We start from the raw sequence: 17490 nt of genomic DNA on the forward strand, positions 1-17490 counted from the left end.
TTAGAAAAACGAAGACTGTGGAGTAGCTGGTTTGAAAATAAATAAAGAAAAAATGAAAATCATAGCCAAGAATATGACCAACACAGAGAGAGAAAATCTTGTTAAATTATTAAATATTCAAATAGTACAAAAAATAAAATATCTAGGAATTAATATTTTGGCACGTTGCTCTAAAATCAGGAAGGATAATTATGAAAATCTATTGAGACAAATTAAAACAGATAAAACATTGGAACAGTCTTCAACTATCATTAATTGGCAGAATTTCGGCTATCAAAATGAACATACTAACAAAAATTTTGTTCTTATTCCAAAATATACCGATCAAATTAGACAAAAAATTCTTTAAGGAACTGAATAAAATAACGTTAAATTTTGTGTGACAGGGCAAAAGACCAAGAATTATACTAAAACATTTATAGGACACAAAGGAAAGAGGGGGACTAGGTTTCCCGGATTGGGAACTATATTATCAAGCTGCTGCCTAACATGGTACAAAGATTGGATAAACTTGGGGGGGAAAAGACTTTTATTTTTAGAAGGGCATGACCTACAACAGGGATGGCATGCATATCTGTGGCCTAGCAGACATACAACACATCAATATTTAGTGAGACATAAAACCCAAGCTCTAATATCAATTTGGAATAAAATAAGATTGCAAAATTATATGGAAATTCCAGGCTGGCTTTCCCCCTTAGAAGCTATATCTTACCCAAATCTCTATAATCAAAAAAGGTAATTACATACAAAGATATCCTAACAGATGATGGAAGATTGAAACAAAGACTTGAACTTAACCAATAGGGGCTAATGTTGGAATGGTGGGCATATCTCCAAATACAATCCAGATATGAAAGGGATAAAAAAGAATAGGGAATAAATTGCCAAGATACAATGTTAGATAAAATACTACTAGGACCAGAAAAAAAGCAAATAAAGAAATTATATAACTATCTATTCGACTATAAAATATATGAGGAACCGGTGAAAGAACCAATGTTAACCTGGGCTAGAAATTTCGGCTATAACATAAATTTGGATCGATGGAAGCAAATCTGGGATAGGAATAAAACAATCACTTTAGCCAACTCTTATAAATAAAATTTGTTTAAGATGTTCAATAGATGGCATCTCCCACCTACCAGATTAGCTAAAATGTACAGTTCCCAATCTCCGATATGTTGGAAATGTTTGAAAGAATGAGGCACCTATTATCATATGTGGTGGGAGTGCAAGAAAATGCAAGAATTTTGGCACAAAATTTGGCAATGGTTAGAGGTAATGTTAAACCTAAAATTAAATTATACACCAGAAATGTTCCGATTAGGAATAACAAATTAGAATCTTAAAAAAGCAGATATATATCTAATTATTCATATTATCACAGTCACAAGATTATCAATTGCCCAAACATGGAAATTAAAAGAAATACCTAACAACGAAGTAATAATAATAAAAAATTTACACTGCGCCGAGTTAGATAGCTTAACTTTAGAACTGAAGGAGTGAGATACTTCAGAATTCTATGAAATATGGAAAAAAAATTATAATTGGAGGGATATGAAAGGAAGTCAAAAAATGTGAGAGTTTATACTGCAACAAAATGTCTAAGATAGAAATTGATGTAAAGTTTTACAATGTAAAGATGTATATAGATGTATGTATATATGTGTGGATGGGTGGGTGGGTGTATACACATATATATATGTTAATATTGTTTGATGACATTCTGCTATTATAACAATGTAAAGACTGTTAATATATGTCAAAAAATCACCACGTTCAAATGTTTTTAAAATCTACTTTTCAATTAAAAAATTTTTTAAAAAAAGAAGGACTGATAAGCTGCAGAAACCACTTCACCACAGGAAGGCCAACTGACAGGCCCCATTGCTGCTGCTGATTGGAAGAAGCTGCCACACCGCAGAAGGGCCTGCTGATCCAGAAACTCATCAAATCACTGCAGAGGCATCAGAGGCCCAGGAAAAAAAACCCACATGAGTCAGAGCAGGCCAACAGCCTTTGCTGCAGGCCAACCCAGGCTGCCCAGGACAACCCAGGGTAAGGGGTAACCTTGTCAGACCACAGGGGAAGAGTCAGGACAACACCCAGAGGGTCGTCTGACAGACAAGATGGCAAATACCCAAAAGTTTACCCCCTTTGACCCTGAATTAGAAAATTGAAACTCTTATCTAGTTCAATTTGATTGCAATCTAGAGGCTAATGATCTTACCAACATCACAGACAACCGAAAGAGAGCAATCTTCCTTAGCAACTGTGGCAGGGAAGTCTTTGAGATGGCTTGTGCCATCATCACTCCAGACCCCCTGCAGACGGTTTTTTGGCCACGCTAATTCAAAACCTAACCCAACATTATGCTCCAAAACCTTCCTGCATTGCAAGGTGGCACACATTCTATCAGAGGAACCAAGCAGACGGTGAGTCCATAATCTGCCATATGTCTGCACTCTGCAAAACTGCCTTGTACTGAGAATTCCGTGACCTGGATGAGGCCCTCTGAGACCGGTTAGTGAGTGGTGTAAGGGACATAGACTACAAACATACCTACTCACCAGGGTTACCGTAATGCTAAAGGAAGCCCTAGATGAGGCCATTACTGCAGAGCAGTCTGGCAGGTCTGTGGAAGAAATCCAAATGCGAAAGTAAAACAACCAGAAAATTGCCAGGCGGGCCACCATGGTCCATCGCAAGAAAACTGAGGTCATACAGGGAGGTGAGGACGCAGGTGACAGTGAGGAAAATGTGCACAAACCGAGAGCGGCAGCCCCCCCCCCGAGGTGCAACACAGATGGGGAATGTAAGATAGTACAGTGTATGGGGTGCAGGAGAAACTACCCAAGAGCAGTGTGCTGGCATAATAACACAGTCTGCAGGCAGTGCAGGAAAAAGGGATATCTAGCACATGTCTGCCATGCAGCTTTTCCCGAAGCCATGCCTGCAAATGTAGAAAAAGCAGCTCGAGCCATCCACACAGTGGGAAGTGGAGCCAAGTAAAAGGTAAGACTAGGGAAGAGGACTGTTTCACTGTTTGCACATAGCCACGATCCGTGGAAACAGTAAGCCACCAATCTGGGAGCCTTCCAAACAAGAAAATACACATGACAGTTGACATTGAGGGGGCATCATGCAGGATGGAGGTGGATACGGGGTCAGCTATGATAATCATATCACAAACTACACTAGATGACATCATAGACAAGAAGAAACTGCAGAAGCTCAAGCCCAGCCGCATGAAGCTCCGGGACTATCAGGAAAACAACATTCCCACCACAGGCAGCAGCAAATTCTTCATCAAGTATGGACAGTTTGCTAGATACCTACCATTAGTCATCACCAAGGGATCCTTGCCTAGCCTCTTAGGACTGGATTGATTTGCATCCATGGGGCTGGGAGTCACAGGTATCCATGCAACGACTACAACAACAGCTAAGGACTTGAGTAAAGAGTTCGCAGACGTGTTCGACGGTGCATTGGGGGAATACAAAGACAAGCCAATATCCTTCAGCCTAGAACCATTTCTTTTTCTTTCTGTCCCCTCCTTCCATCCCCCCTTTGTCTGTCCCTTTTCTCTTTCTTTCCCTTTTCTCTTTCTTTTCTTCCTCTTTCTCTCTCTCTTACCCTCTCTCAGGCTCACTCCTTTAGATCGGGATCACCAAACTTTTGGACCTCAGGGACCACCAAACTCATAATTTTAAATCCCGGAGACCACTAAAATGAATTTTGACTGACGATGGCTTTCTGGCATTGGGGGGGGAGAGAGAGAGAGTTCAATCTGATCCAACCTCTCTCTCTCCCTCTCTCTCACACACACAGGCAGGGGTGGGATTTAGACCCCTGATCTAAAGCTGTCAAAATTCCAAAAACTGGTCAAGTACCTCTGGGGAGGCCAGTCATAAATTAGAACACTTGTGAAACAACCAGCCATTAAGTGAGGACCACTTGTATTTGGTTTGCCAGTCACAAGGCCATGCCCACCCAGTCACATGACCAGCAAGCCACACCCTCAAATTAGGCCACACCCACAGAAATTTGAATCCCACCCCTGGGTAGGGGGCACCGAGGATGAGTTTGTAGCACCAAGGGGGTGTCGGACTTAAAAAGTTTGGGAACCACTAGGCTAGAGACTTTTGCTTTGAATGAGGGGGATTTGTTGGAGTCCTGACAATGCATTTGTGCCGATTACAAGTGCACAATAGACAAGGGGCTACAACAGAGCATGTATCCTGTCCCGGTGGTACATCTGCTATACTCACTGGAAGGCGGCAAAATTTTCATGAAGCTCAACCTTGCCCAGGCCTACCAGCAACTGCCCATTGACAACGAGACAGCTGAGGCACAGACGACTGTCATACACTGCGAAGCGTTCCATTGCAAACAACTGCAGTTCAAGGTGAGTGTTGCCCCAAGACTCTTCCAGAGTCTGATGGAGAGGATGCTGCATGGAATACTGGTAGTCATCCTGTATTTTGGTAACGTCCTAATTTCAGCAGACAAACCTGAATTAATGGACTGCTTACAAGCAGTACTTAAGAAGTTCCAACAGGCAGGGCTTAAGGTAAAAAAGGAAAAGTGCCTGGTTGCTGTGGACCAGGTAGAATTTCTTGGATATCTTTTTTTAAAAAGTTTTTATTGGTTTTTAAAAACAAACAAACAAACACAACAAAAACATCAAGCCATCTTCCATATGTATACATACAGTGTGTTGGTTGGTTTACAAATTGTTTTGTGCTTCCATTTCATAGTCTTCAATTACAGTTACATTGCATATAATCTCGTATTTTCAATCAAAAATTAAATACCTTAGTATCATTATTAATCAATCATTTGACTATACTTTTATTCATTCATGTTTTACAAGATAATCATAATTTACTTAGTTTGTTTTATAACAGTTCATATTATCACCCCAAATCTATCCTAAAATCATTTTGTAGATATAATAAGAAAGAAGTACATCTTTATATATTTATTATTTTCTAAAAGTCTACATATTTCATTACTGTATTTTATTGTCTAACCATTGATAGAATAGATCCCAAATTTTATAAAATTGTTTATCCTCTTGTTCTCTAGTTTCAAATGTCAATCTACTCACTTCAGCACATTCCAAGATTTTCTTAATGATTTCCTCCTGTGATGGTGTTTTCTCATTTTTCCAGTTTTTGGCAAATACAATCCTAGCCTCTGTTAATACATTTGCAATCAGATATTTCAAGTCTTTACTATATATTTCAGGTAAAATTCCCAATAAAAATATCTCTGGTTTCAAGTCTATATGTTTTTTTGTCATTTTTTCCAACCACATGTGGATTTTAGTCCAGAATTTTTTAGCATCTGCACAAGTCCACCACATATGGTAATATGAGCCAGGTGTCTGATGACATTTTCAACATTTTTCGGATTTATTCTTGAACATTCTTGCTATTCTTGTCGGGGGGAAATGCCACCTGTAAAACATCGTATACAAATGTTCTTTATATGCTGTTGACATTGTCATTTTATAATTTTGAGACCACAATTTTTGCCATTTCTCTAAATCAATCCCATATCCAAAATTCCTCCCCCAAGCAATGATAGTTTCTTTAACTTGTTCTTCTTCTAATTTAATTTCTAATAAATATCCATACATTTTTTTAATCACCTTTTCATCAGTACCTGTCAAAATCTTATCTAAATCAGTCAATTTATCATAGAAACCTTCAATTTTAGAATCTTTATCATATCTTGAATGTATTTGCGCATATGAAAACCAATTCATCTTTATACCTTGTTTGTCTAGTTTTTGTATAGATTTGAGTTCACCCTTTTCATTCAATATTTCACCATATCTAACTGTTTCTTCCTTTTTGTATATTATAGGATAAGAAAATGCTTCAATAGTCAATAGCCAGACTGGAATTTTCAAATAACATTGTCTTTTAATCTTCTCCAAGTTTAACCACAGAGACTCCCGTATAGAATGTCTTCTAAAATACCCCTGTGTTTTAGTTCCTTTATACCATAAAAAAGCATGCCACCTCAACAACAAATCATGTCCTTCTAATGTCAACAATCTAGTATTTATTAGTGTTATCCATTCCTTAACTCACATCAGATTTGTAGCTTGATAATGCAACTCCCAATTAGGCAAACCAAATCCTCCTCTAATTCTAGCATCTTGCAAGAGTTTTAACTTTATTCTCGCTTTCTTACCTCGCCATATATATTTCAACACAATTTTATTTAAATCTTCAAAGTAACCTTTTCCAAGCCTAATTGGTATTGTTTGAAACAAAAATAAGATTCTGGGTAAAATATTCATCTTGATTGTTGAGATCCTCCCTATTAATGACAATTGTAAGTTTTCCCATTTCTTCAAATCTAGGGCTATCTGTTGTTTAAGTTTAATATAATTATTCTCTTTTAATGTACTACATCTTGATGTCAAATATATTCCCAAGTACTTAACCTTGTTTGTAACTTGGATTTTCAGCAAATCTGTCAATTCTTCTCTTTGTCTTAGTAACATATTCTTTGTCAAAATCCTTGTCTTATCTTTATTTATTTTCAAACCAGCCACCTTTCCATATGTCCCTATCTTTTCTATCAATTTTGGTGCTGTTTCTAGAGGGTCTTCTAAGATGAAAACCAGATCATCTGCAAATGCTTGCAGCTTAAATTGTTCCTTTTTCATTTTCATTCCTTTTGTATTCTTTTCATCTCTAATATTTCTGTTTAGCACTTCCAAAGTTAACACAAACAACAAAGGTTGGGCACTCGTCTTGTTCCTTTTCTTATATTGATAGAGTCTGTCAGTTCTCCCTCTATCATTACCTTAGCCATTTGCTTATAGTATATAGCTTCTATTGCTTGAATAAATTTTCTAGCAAAGCCCATCTGTTCCAACAGTAATAACATGAATCGTCAATTCACATTATCAAATGCCTTCTGTGCATCTAGAAATATCAGAGCCATTTGTTTTTCAGGATGTGCCTCGTAGTATTCCAAGGTGTCCAAGATTACCCTCATATTATCTTTAATTTGTCTCTTTGGCAGAAATCCATTTTGATCAGGATGGATAAAATTATTTAAATATTTCTAAAGTCTTTCTGCCAATATTGAAGCAAAAATTTTATAATCTGCATTTAGTAGAGAAATAGGTCTATAGTTCTTAATTTGTAATGGATCAGCCTCCTCTTTTGGAATAAGTGTAATATAGGCTTCTGACCATGATTTAGGTATCTTCTTCTTTAACATAACTTCATTCATAACTTCTAGCAATGGAAGATTCAACAATTCTTGTAATGTTTTATAAAATTCTGCCGGAAGTCCATCTGGGCCTGGTGCCTTTCCATTATTTTGCTTCTTGGGTACTTCAGTTAACTCCATCATCATTATATTGCTTTCCAACATTGTTTCAATCTCTTTAGGTATCTGAGGTAAATTAGCATTCTGTAAGTTCTGTTTAACTCTTTCCTCATCAATATTTTCTTGCATATATAGTTTCCCATAGAAGTCTCGAATGATTTCCTTCTTCTCTTTACTACCATAGCAAACTTGGCCTTGGTCATCTGTTAATTGCAATATTTTCCTTGATTCTTTCTCCTTTCTCAAGTTGTATGCTAACCATCTACCTGGTTTGTTTGCGTCTTCAAAGTAGTTCTGTTCAGCACCTCTAATTTTCTGTGCTAATTCTTCTTTTTCTATTTGATCCATTTTATGTTTAACTATATCCATTTTTAGCTTGATGTCCTTTTTCTGTGACATTTTCTGTAGCTCTTTTTCAAGTTTTTTATACTCATCCTCTAAGGCCTTAGAGGCTAATCTTTTCATAGTATTTCTTTTCCTTTATAGTCCATTATCAAGCCTCTAACATATGCCTTCATTGTATCCCATACATTCTGAATTGAAGTATCTTCTTTTTTGTTTTCTCTAAAGAAAAAAGCCAATTCTTTCTCCATCCACTGTGTAAAGTCTTTTTCCTTTAAAATAGTATTATTTAACGTTCATCTAGATCTTTTTTTTTTGTCCTTTCCATTTAATTGTCATTGGATTGTGATCTGCCCAAGTACTTGTTTCAATATTTATTTCTTGAATATTAGTTATTAATTCTGTTGACATCCATATCATATCTATTCTGGACCATGATAAGTGTCTATTTGAATAGAAGGTGTGTTGTTTAGTTTTAGCATTTCTTTCTCTCCATGTATCTTTTAAGTCTATTTCATCTACCATTTTAAAAAAAGATTTAGGGAGAGTCTTTCTGTTTTGCTTTATTGTTTTCTGTGCTGTATAATCCAATTTATTGTCTACAATTCCATTAATATCTCCCATCATAACTATATTAGCATAGTCCAGTTCAATTATTTTCATATGTAATTTTTTGTAGAATTCTTCTTGTTTTTCATTCAGAGCATAGATTGCAATCAGGAGTGTTTTCGTATTATTGCCCATTATTTCCACCATTAGTATTCTTCCGTCATCATTGGTATAAATAAATTTTGCTGGGATGGTCTCTTTAATATATAAAACCACTCCTCTTTTCTTACATTGTGTCAAGGAAGTAAATATATTCCCTAGTTTTGGCTGTATCAACAATTGTTCATATTGTTTTTTAATATGTACTTTTTGTAAATAAATTATATCAAATTTTAATTTCTCTAATTTATGAAAGGTTTTCTTTCTTTTAACGGCTGAGTTAAGTCCATTTATATTAATTGTAATCAGTTTTTTCTCTTCCATGGTTATATTTTGTAGTTAGGTTTAGCTGCTCTCGTAGATCTTAGTTCACGTTGTTCTTTGGCTTCCACTTTTCCCCCTACTGCACCTTCTTCTTTTTCAATCGCCATTTGGCAGTCCTCTTGGAATTCAATTAGTGAAATTTCTTTTTCTGCCTCTTCATCTTTCCCTCCAAAAAATTCTGTATAAAATAATTCCGCTTTCTCAATTGAGTCAATTCTATGTCTCTGTTCTTGCCATGTGAACATTAAACCTTCTGGAATCAGCCATCTATAATTCACCTCTTTTTTAAGTAGCATTTTAGTCAGGAATCGGTATTCTCTTCTCATCTCTCTCACTCTTCTGGGTATTTGTTTCAAGACCACAATCTCCTTGTCTTTATATTTCAATGTTTTCTCTTTTGCCACTTGCAATATTTGCGTTTTAATGGCTTTCTTTGTAAATCTAATGTGAACTTCTCTTGGTAAGCTATTTCTCATCGCATATTTTGTGAAAACTCGATAAACCTATCCATCATCTTCTCTTGAGTTATTTCCAAAGCTTCAGCCAGTATATCTATCATTATCTCAGCTAAGTTTTGTCCTTTTTCTTCCTCTACGTTTTGGAATCTAAGATAGAATTCTGATCTATCCATCTCCCATCTCAACATACCACTTTTATCTTGTTCAACCACCGTTAATCTATTATCAATATCTCCAATCTTCTTGTCTCTTTGTTTATCTTCTTCTTCAATTTTTTGGAATCTCTCATCATACTTCAACATCATTTGTTGGATGTTCTCCACTTTTTCATCGGTTTTCCCTTTTCTTTGTTCAATGTCCTCTGTTCTTTGTTCAATGTTCTCTGTTCTTTGTTCAATGTTCTCTGATCTTGCTTGTATATTTTGAATTCCTTGCATAATCATCTGCAGAGTCACTTTTTCTTGTTCTTTTTCTTGCTTTAACATTGTCTGTATTGAACGTTGTCCTCCAGATGGTGGAGAGGAAGAAGTAGAAGTTGAAGAACCAGGAGCTGTAAATTTTCTACTCATTTTAAGCAATTCAAAATCTTCAGGTTCTTCTAAACCTTAATCCAATTGTGAAATAACCAATTGTAGTTCAAAATAAAAATAGTAGAAAAAAGAAGCCAAATAGTAATGATAAAAAAAAAGAGAGGACAAAATTTCTTCAGGTTCTTGTATACCTTAATCCAATCAGTAGTTAGATGAAGAAAAAGTCTTGGAAAAAAAATAAAAGGAAAAATTCTTCAGGTTCTTCAACACCTTAATCCAATTGAGAGGTCTCAAATAAAAAAGAGTGCATAAAAATAAACCAGAAAGGTAGATGAAAAAAACAAAAATACCAGGAAAGGAGAAAAAAAGGCTATTCCCTTAAGAAAAGGGAAACATTAACACTAAAGCTTTCCCTTTAAAATAAAAAGCAAGCGTAGAGATTGGACTTCCAAAGAAAAAAAAGAAAAACAAAGACAAGCTCCAACAAAACCAAAGATCCAAATAGCTATTGCAAAAAAATAAAAAGATAAAATGAAATAAAATAAAGCTGGTGAGGAGGGATAGCACAACTTAGAAAAAGTAAAAAGAGCACACTGCACTTTGTTTAATTATCCAAGGCTCTTATAACTCTCTTCTCCAAAAACTTATCACCGTTTTTCCCCCTAAGTTTCAACACCAGACTCCAGCTATCGATAGAAACCCAGAAGAGCACCTGCAATAATACTCTCCCATGCTCTTCCCTCTATCTTATCAAATAGCAATGTCCTTGAAAAAAAATCTCAGTTCTTTCTTTCTCAGCTTTGTCTGGTCACAGGAGAAGTAGAATATTTCCAAGCCTCTAGTTGGCAGTGTTACAAAGTTTCTTTGCTTTCACTTTCCCCCTCCTTTTCCAAGCAAAATAAAATAAGAATTAATTTAAAAAAAGAAATAACTAAAAAGGAGTCTCTAGCCTAAAATGTTATAAAATCAAAAAGGAGAAAAACAAATAGATGGGAAAAAAACAGTCCAGTTTCAAAACATAAGATCATGTATAGAAAATCCAGCAATGAATAAAAAAACATTACTTTGACATTCCTGTTTAAAATCACTGCTTAATCACTTCTGTCAAAACTTTTACAGATTCTTTCTTTTCCTTAGGGTGTCCTTTCAGATCTTAGAATAAAGAAAAAGTTCTCACCAAACCGGCACACTCTCTCTTTCTGTTCTCTTTTGTTTCGGAGCTGTCCCAACTTCAGCAGCTTTAATGGCTGCCTCTTTGCCACTGGCAAGAAGAGCTTCTCCTGGATCTACCAGGGACTTTGCGGTATCCCTAGGATCGACAGGATGCGCTCTTCACTTTCACCACCTCTTTGGGATGGTTTAGATCCGATAGGACCGTCCAGGAGCAAAGATATCAGCAGCGACCTCAGACCTCCTAGATCGCATGCCATATCGTTGCGACGCCAGCTCCGCCCCAGGTGAATTTCTTGGATATCTTATTGACGCGGCCGGCCTACACCCCACCAAGAAAAAGACTCAGGCAATTAAAGAAGCCCCAATGCCCACAAACAGAATGAAGCTCTAAGCCTTCCTGGGGCTCCTTAACTTCTATAGTGTCTTCCTGAGACAGAAAGCATCCATCACGGAACCATTACACAGGCTGCTTGACAAGAAAACTCCATGGGCCTGGGGTCAGAAGGAAGCATTGGCTTTCAACAACTAAAAAATTTACTACCATCAAACATGTACTGGTCCAGTACAACAAGACCCTACTTGTTAACGCTGACTTGTGATGCCTCTCCATACAGAGTTGGAGCCATCCTGAGCCACAAGTTCCCAGATGGAAAGGAGGCATTTGTTTCGAGAGTATTGTCTGGGGCGGAAAGAAATTACAGCCAGCTCGACAACGAGGTGCTGTCTGCTGTCACAGACAGATTCCACAAGTATGTGTACAGGTGGAAGTTTGAGCTTATCATGGACCACAAATCGTTATTAGGTCTCCTTGCAGGTGACAGATAGACAGCGCAAGTCCTGTCCCTACTCATGCTTAGGTGGACTGAATTCCTAGTGGCCTATCAATATAAGCTCATACACTGCCCAGGCTTGAACATAAGCAACGCAGACACACTTAGTTGATTCCCATTGACCCTGCGACAGTACGACTAGTCAAGACACTGCAAACAGGACTGATCACTGCCATCGAGGTAGCTAAAAAATCTAAAGAAGACCCGACCATAGCACAGTGTCATGCTCCTGGTGGAGACTGACTCTGAGGGAGAAGAGGAACAACCGAAAGGGAGTGTAAGTGTGGCTCCAGAGGTTGTGGAGGAGGCTGGGGAAGGGCAGTGGCCAGCTGAGCAGTCAGAGGAGGACTCAGGCCCATCCCCTATCCATCCTAAGGCATGCAGGGAGGAGAGGATAAAGGATGGTCTACTCGGGAGGAGAGGGCCTTGATCCTCTTCATGGGCTGCAGGTGTGAGAACTGCATAAGAGTTTGGACCTGCGTTCTGGAAAACACTGGAGACAAAGCGTGTTTTATTTTGGTTTGAGGTTATCTTGGTTGGCATCCTTCCAACAGACTGTGCCTTGTTATCTCCTTGAATTTGGTAAATACTTCTCTTGTTCCGTTGTGGAAATTTCATCATTGTAGTTTGTTTGGTTTTTATTTTCACCTCTATCTGCTCATTAAATTTGGACTGTATTGCTTTTTTTTTGAAGACTTTTTGAGTACGTGGGGCCAAGTTGGAGGCATTAAAGGACATTTATTTACGTTTTGGATTTTGTTATGTTTGTGTTACACTTTGGGTCATCACATTTTGTCTCCAGCCATCCCTTCCATTTGCTTCTGCTGTTCATGAGGTGACCATGGATCAGCTCAGAGCAGACAATGTCCAGTTAAGCCAGCAAGTGGCTCTTTTGACCACACAGGTTGCACAGATGAAAGCTGTCCAGCCACGCCGCAAATGCCCAGTTGCAGTGCCAGATAAATTTGATGGATCGTTGGCCCACTTTCCAGCATTTTTTGGGCAGTGCCAGCTTTATATGAGCCTTCAGCCAGAGCACTTTCCCACTGATCAGGATAAGGTGGGGTTTTTGATTAGTTTGTTGTCAGGCTCTGCAGCACATTGGGCAATGCCTCTGTTGACCCAGCCCAACCAGGTGTTGGACAATTATGCCAGGTTTTGCCATCAGTTCCAGGCCACGTTTGAGGACCCTGTTCAGGCCCAAACAGCACACAGATGTTTGAGAGAATTGAAGCAGGGGCATGGGTCACTCATGGATTATATTGCTAGCTTTTGGGTGGTCCTCAGGACTTACAATGGAATGAGGCAGCACTGCTAGATTGTCGTTGGAGCTCCTGGGCAAGTTGGTGTGCACTGAATGCCCTCACACCCTGCAGCAGCTCATGCATCTGTGTCTTCCTATTGATGCTAGGCTTCAGCAGCAATGGTTGCAACGATAGACAGATTCCCAGCAAGACGGCACCCCTGGTGGAAGTGCCTCTGGAAGAGCCCATGAAGTTGGGGGCTGCCCGCCCTTGCCTGACCCAAGCGGAAGAGGATAGGTGTCATCGTGATGGTTTATTCCTCTATTGTGGCAATTGAGGCCATTTTGCGGCGAAGTGTTCTGCAAAGACATCCACAGCAGCAATGTCAGTGGTGGCAGGAAATGAGCATCGCCTGGCCCATGGGGGTCTGTAGGTCAGGTTCCAAGGTCCTCAGGCCCGCTGTCTTCACCCTCTTCACCCTCCTTGCCATCTTTGACATCTTCAAGATCTCCACCCATCATCACTGGTGAAGCATCTTGTGTTGACAGCGAGTTTGTTCGTGCCTGGTCAGGGAACGGTGGAGATCCATGTCTTGGTCAACTCAGGAACCACGGCCAATTTCATGGACACTCATTTTGTTGAGCAGTGGTTCATTCCCCAGCAACAGGTGTCCCCACCAGTAATGGTGGAGATGATTAATGGTCTGCCCCTTCATTGGGACCTGTGGTTGCTGCAACCCAACCCCTTCACATGCATATTGGGCAGCATGTAGAGGAAGCCGTGTTCTACATTGCCGCAGTACCTCATTTTCCGGTGGTGCTTTGTTTGAAGTGGTTACAGGCCCATGATCCGCAGATTTTCTGGTCATCTGGAACAGTGCAGTTTCTTGATAGGAAGTGTGCCAACCATTGTTTGTGCTCTTGTGCAGGGGGTGTGGCTACACCTATGGACTTGGATCTACCTGTGAAGTTGGTGGACTTTGCTGATGTGTTTGGGGAGGAGACGGATCAGTTGCCTCCACATCGGTCATATGACTGTCCAATTGACTTGTTGCCCAATGTGAAATTGCCAGTGGGTCAGATATACTCCCTGTTGGAACCGGAATTAACCTCATTGCAGGATTTTATTAAAAAGAACCTCCGGAAAGGGTTTATTCGGCCTTCTACCTCCCCATTGGCTGCACCAGTGCTTTTTTGTTAAAAAGAAATTGGGGGAGTTACGTCTGTGCTGTAATTACCGCAAGTTTAATGCAATCACAGTACAGAATCAGTACCCGCTTCCCTTCATCCCTGAACTGATTGAGCGTCTTCATCAAGCTAAGATCTTCACGAAGTTGCACTTGCATGGGGCCTACAACCTGGTTTGCATTCATGCAGGGGATGAGTGGAAGATGGCTTTCTGGATGAGGTACGGTCATTTTGAGTGTATCCTGATGCCTTTTGGATTAACCAACGCTCCAGCTGTGTTCATGCATTTCATGCACATCTTCCATGATTTATTGGGTTAGTTCATGGTTATTTATCTAGATATTTATCTAGATATTTATCTAGTTATTTATCAAGATCTTGGGCCTTGAGTTTGACACCCCTGCTATAGGGCATTGCAAGCCAAAACAACTAGACCCAGGGAGAATTTTTTCCCCTTATGCCATCAATCTGCTGAACACTTAATTCCCATAGTGCTGTGTAAGTCTATGTATAATTACCCATGTAGTATTATCATTTATAACAATAGCAATAGCACTTAGATTTATATACTGCGTTATAGTGCTTTACAGCCCTCTCTAAGTGGTTTACAGAGTCAGCATATTGTCTCCAACAATTTGGGTCCTCATTTTACCCACCTCAGAAGGATGGCAAGCTGAGTCAACCTTGAGCCTGGTGGGATTTGAATTGCTAGATTGTAGGCAGCTGGCTGCAAAAGTAGCTTGCAGCACTGCACTCTAACCACTGTGCCACAGAGGCTCATTTATCCTTCTTATTATCTTCTTTCTTCACCCCTCTTATTGGGATGATGATGGTGATAATGATGATTCAATGGCTTTGCATGTATACAGATCAATAAGTCTCTCTATCTCTGTGTGTGTCTTCTCTCTCTCTCTCTCTCTCTCTCTCTGTCTCTGTGCACCCCATTTTTCACCTCCCCTGCCTCCAGAACATCTCTGCAGACCAAAAAATGGGCTAAAACGGGCCATTTTTTGGCCTCCTGAGGCATCTATGCACCCCATTTTTTACTCCCCTGCCTCCAGAATGTCTCTGCAGGCCAAAATCAGGCTAAAACAGACTGTTTTTTGGCCTCCCAGCAGCAGCCCCTCCCCTGCCCACCCACCGACCCTGGATCATGTGGCTGTTCTGTTGGCAGCAGTGCTGCTTTCCAAAACAGCAGAGCTGCTTTTCAAACCAGCTGTTGGGTCTGTTCTGGGTTTTCATCCCGACGAGTTAGTACTTGGCAGTGCCAGCGCTCTATTCCAGCAGTGCTCCGTTCCAGCTGACGTCCATTCCTTCCTGCTGCTTTAATGGAGGGTCTACATCCTTGAAGCTGTTTGGATGCTTCATTAGCATCATCCTGCTGAGCAGACGGGCAGCGACGTTTTGGCTGCTTCATTCGAGTCCTCCTGCTGAATGGAAGGGAGGTGGCATTTTGGTCTTTTGGCTGCGATCTGCCCTGGTAGTCAGCTGTTGGAAGGAGCAGTGGTTTGCGGTTGCATCGAATGCTGCAAGGCTGTTCAGGGAACTGTTGTGTGTTTTTACTTTAATTGTGGATACAATACTGGAAAGGCAGAGGGAGGGGTTGGATGGATTCATTTAGGCATGGGGCAGCGGCACGTGGGTGTAATTAATGGGCACAGTGCTGTTATTATGTATTAATTGAGGGAGGGTATAAAGTCAGCATGGAGAGGCGGTTGCTCTCAACGCTGACTTTGAACAGAACTCTGTTACTGTTACTACTGCTTGTCATCTGGAAATCCTACATTTAATCCTGTCACCATGGTTCACTGCTTGTGAGTAATGTGGTGTCCAGTGACTAACAGATTGTGACACCAGCAGCAGCCCCTCCCTTTCCTACCCACTGGCCTGGGAGTACATGGCTGCACAGACGTCATCACCCTTCAGCCTTATCTTCAGCAGCAGCTGTGTGATCAGAAGTGCAGTTCAACTGGTGAAATAACTAACCAGAAGTGCAGCTGGAGTGGATGCTCACTGGAAGATAAGGCTAATGGCGAGGGGCGGGGCTGAATTCCACCACTCCGTGGGCCAGATACTTTGCATTGGCAGGCCGTATCCATCCCATAGGCCATAGTTTGAGGATCAGCGCCTTGGAACATCTGTTATATTTGTTTCTATTTGGCTATTAATGTTTTGCAGCAAAAAAATCTACTCATATTTTTAACAGAAAAAGGCTGCAAGTTACACTGGGCAAAAATGAACGTGGAAAGAAAAATTGAAATACTAAGAATACATAAAGAATTGCTCCATTGAATCAGTTCATAGCTCCTTGACACTGTTTATATCATTGGTGCTGGGTTGTTCCTAAAATATTTTCCAGACTAATAAGTCGGGGGGGGGGGGCATTGTTTATGTAGTGCAGGTCCTGTCAACTTCTGCAAGAAACAAATCAACATTATGTCTATGGGTTATGGATAGACATTTGAGTGCATTCATGTTCACTTCTGCATTCCATATTCTTCTTTCTTAATGGTTGCAACTTTTTAGGTTTGTATTATTTTGTAACCCTTTGAATAATCATTTTATAATGGGAAATGAAATAACAAATTGTTTACAAGTATATATACATGCTCTATAATCCTCCCTTTGGAGCATTGTGCGTATCCTTCTTTAACTTATCTTTGAATGAAAAACTAGCTTGTCCATAAGTTGTTACCTATTATCTATATTCAGTTGAAAAATTATTATGAGATTTACATTAGTCTATAATCAAAATAAAGTGGTGGTAATGGTGTTTTGAGTTCAGTGTTCAAATTAATGGAAATTCAGCTCCTTCTGATAGTCCCATGCCATTACAGGGTGTGGTCTCTTGGTTGTTTAAATGCAGGACTTCAGCACTTACACATTTCTCAATTTTCAGACCTGATTTCCACACTGGCAAATATGCAGAGAAGGCTAATGCTATGAGTCTTATTCATAAAACTGCTGTTTAACTAAGATTCACATCCAAATAATCATATGCAAAGGCACCCAAATAATCATATGCAAAGACTAGAGCCATCAATTATAATATCTTTTTCTTTCCCATGGGCTACCTATTTAGAGAACATCTGAGGTTTTACAGCATCACTCCACCTGCTCTATTTACTTTTAATTCTTTGTGCCTTCCAGCACAAAGTGTGCTCTTTGCTTTCTCTTCATCCCCACCCTCCACATATCTTTTACAAACTGAGTACTAGAATTTCTATGCTAACTTCTATAAAAGTAGAAACATGAAAGCTGCCAGCAGAAGCAGCAGATTAATCAGATGTGCATTTCATTTCTAAAAAATCCAAAGGCCCAAA

General features: G+C 39.5%; 1 long non-coding RNA gene across 2 annotated transcripts in view; it reads right to left on the reverse strand.

The window, feature by feature from the left end:
* Positions 1-4643: 4643 nt before the first annotated feature.
* The window catches only part of LOC148125351 (uncharacterized), a 95447-nt gene continuing 82600 nt past the window's right edge, over positions 4644-17490 (reverse strand). For both annotated transcript variants that reach the window (XR_015744376.1, XR_015744375.1), the window contains exon 5: positions 4644-5471. This is a non-coding gene — a long non-coding RNA (uncharacterized LOC148125351). The remainder of the gene's footprint in view (positions 5472-17490) is intronic.

This window comes from Pseudonaja textilis, chromosome 7, assembly GCF_049901715.1.
Source record: "Pseudonaja textilis isolate UNSWEBS1 chromosome 7, rPseTex1.2, whole genome shotgun sequence".
In the NCBI taxonomy this organism is placed as follows: domain Eukaryota; kingdom Metazoa; phylum Chordata; class Lepidosauria; order Squamata; family Elapidae; genus Pseudonaja; species Pseudonaja textilis.